The sequence below is a fragment of the Hemitrygon akajei genome, unplaced genomic scaffold (genome assembly GCF_048418815.1).
Source record: "Hemitrygon akajei unplaced genomic scaffold, sHemAka1.3 Scf000231, whole genome shotgun sequence".
NCBI classification, from domain to species: Eukaryota; Metazoa; Chordata; class Chondrichthyes; order Myliobatiformes; family Dasyatidae; genus Hemitrygon; species Hemitrygon akajei.
In genome coordinates, this window is record NW_027332113.1 from 210615 (window position 1) to 213543 (window position 2929).

A 2929-nucleotide genomic window follows, 5' to 3' on the forward strand; every position below is an offset into this window, starting at 1 on the left:
AGGCATCGACTCGTGCCCCCTCTCCATAGACGCTGCCCGACCTGCCGAGTTCATTTTCTGCGCCTTTGTCTGGATATTCACACGCCACACACAAGCGGTGGAGGTGACAGATACGCGTTCCCTCCGTGCGAGGGGTATCCTTACACGCAGTATATCCCGGTTGTGGCAGGTATGTCCTGGTGGTGCCCCAAGACGGGATGGAAAATATTGAGGGGGGGGCAAGGCCCCAGTGAGATTCGAACTCACGACCCCTGGTTTACAAGACCAGTGCTCTAACCCCTGAGCCTCGGAGCCCCCTCGGCACAATTTCCCGGCACAACTCCACCTGCTCTTCTCCTGGAGAGAAGCTGTCCTGAGCTCTGAACGGATTGGAGATTCAGAGGGGGAAGGATTCATCCCCACCCCACCCCCCCATCCTCACCACATTCTACAGGGGTTGTATGGAGAGCATCCCGAGCAGCTGCATCACTGCCCGGTTCGGAAATTGCACCGTCTCGGATCGCAAGACCCTGCAGCGGATAGTGAGGTCAGCTGAGAAGATCATCGGGGTCTCTCTTCCCGCCATCACGGACATTTACACTACACGCTAAATCAAACAGCATTATGAAGGACCCCACGCACCCCTCATACAAACTCTTCTCCCTCCTGCCGTCTGGGAAAAGGCTCCGAAGCATTCGGGCTCTCACGACCAGACTGTGTAACAGTTTCTTCCCCCAAGCTATCAGACTCCTCAATACCCAGAGTCTGGCCTGACATCGACATCATTTATTATTATATTGTAATTTGTCCTCTACTGTGCCAATTGTCTTGTTTATTAATTACTGCACTGTTTTGTGCACTTCATGTAGTCCTGTGCAGGTCTGTAGTCTAGTGTAGTTTTTATGTTGTTTTACGTAGTCAGTGTAGCCTTGTGCTGTCTCACACAGTCTAGTGTAGTTTTTATGTTGTTTTACGTAGTCAGTGTAGCCTTGTGCTGTCTCACACAGTCTGGTGTAGTTTTTTATGTTGTTTTACGTAGTCAGTATAGCCTTGTGCTGTCTCACACAGTCTAGTGTAGTTTTTATGTTGTTTTACGTAGTCAGTGTAGCCTTGTGCTGTCTCACACAGTCTGGTGTAGTTTTTATGTTGTTTTACGTAGTCAGTATAGCCTTGTGCTGTCTCACACAGTCTAGTGTAGTTTTTATGTTGTTTTACGTAGTCAGTGTAGCCTTGTGCTGCCTCACACAGTCTAGTGTAGTTTTTATGTTGTTTTACGTAGTCAGTGTAGCCTTGTGCTGTCTCACACAGTCTGGTGTAGTTTTTATGTTGTTTTACGTAGTCAGTGTAGCCTTGTGCTGTCTCACACAGTCTAGTGTAGTTTTTATGTTGTTTTACGTAGTCAGTGTAGCCTTGTGCTGTCTCACACAGTCTAGTGTAGTTTTTATGTTGTTTTACGTAGTCAGTGTAGCCTTGTGCTGTCTCACACAGTCTGGTGTAGTTTTTATGTTGTTTTTACGTAGTCAGTATAGCCTTGTGCTGTCTCACACAGTCTAGTGTAGTTTTTATGTTGTTTTACGTAGTCAGTGTAGCCTTGTGCTGTCTCACACAGTCTGGTGTAGTTTTTATGTTGTTTTACGTAGTCAGTATAGCCTTGTGCTGTCTCACACAGTCTAGTGTAGTTTTTATTGTTGTTTTACGTAGTCAGTGTAGCCTTGTGCTGCCTCACACAGTCTAGTGTAGTTTTTATGTTGTTTTACGTAGTCAGTGTAGCCTTGTGCTGTCTCACACAGTCTGGTGTAGTTTTTATGTTGTTTTACGTAGTCAGTGTAGCCTTGTGCTGTCTCACACAGTCTGGTGTAGTTTTTATGTTGTTTTACGTAGTCAGTGTAGCCTTGTGCTGTCTCACACAGTCTAGTGTAGTTTTTATGTTGTTTTACGTAGTCAGTGTAGCCTTGTGCTGTCTCACACAGTCTGGTGTAGTTTTTATGTTGTTTTACGTAGTCAGTATAGCCTTGTGCTGTCTCACACAGTCTAGTGTAGTTTTTATGTTGTTTTACGTAGTCAGTGTAGCCTTGTGCTGCCTCACACAGTCCTAATGTAGTTTTTATGTTGTTTTACGTAGTCAGTGTAGCCTTGTGCTGTCTCACACGGTCCTAGTGTAGTTTTTATGTTGTTTTACGTAGTCAGTGTAGCCTTGTGCTGTCTCACACAGTCTAGTGTAGTTTTTATGTTGTTTTACGTAGTCAGTGTAGCCTTGTGCTGTCTCACACGGTCTAGTGTAGTTTTTATGTTGTTTTATGTAGTCAGTGTAGCCTTGTGCTGTCTCACACGGTCTAGTGTAGTTTTTATGTTGTTTTACGTAGTCAGTGTAGCCTTGTGCTGCCTCACACAGTCTAGTGTAGTTTTTATGTTGTTCTACGTAGTCAGTGTAGCCTTGTGCTGTCTCACACAGTCTAGTGTAGTTTTTATGTTGTTTTACGTAGTCAGTGTAGCCTTGTGCTGTCTCACACAGTCTAGTGTAGTTTTTATGTGGTTTTACGTAGTCAGTGTAGCCTTGTGCTGTCTCACACAGTCTAGTGTAGTTTTTATGTGGTTTTACGTAGTCAGTGTAGCCTTGTGCTGTCTCACACAGTCTAGTGTAGTTTTTATGTTGTTTTACGTGGTCAGTGTAGCCTTGTGCTGTCTCACACGGTCTAGTGTAGTTTTTATGTTGTTTTACGAATCTGAAATTCTTCTTCATGCTCCCGATGTTGGGGGAGTCCAGAACCAGAGGCCACAGTTTAAGAATAAGGGGTAGGCCATTTAGAACTGGGCTTGTATACGCTGGAATTTAGAGCGATGAGAGGGGATCTGATTGAAACATATAAGATTATTAAGGGATTGGACACGCTGGAGGCAGGAAACATGTTCCCGATGTTGGGTAAGTCCAGAACCAGAGGCCACAGTTTAA

At 44.8% G+C, this 2929-nt stretch overlaps 1 non-coding gene across 1 annotated transcript; it reads right to left on the bottom strand.

The window, feature by feature from the left end:
- Positions 1 to 221: 221 nt before the first annotated feature.
- On the bottom strand, positions 222 to 294 carry trnat-ugu (transfer RNA threonine (anticodon UGU)). The gene has a single exon. It is a non-coding gene; the product is annotated as a tRNA-Thr (tRNA).
- Between the last annotated feature and the right edge of the window lie 2635 nt (positions 295 to 2929).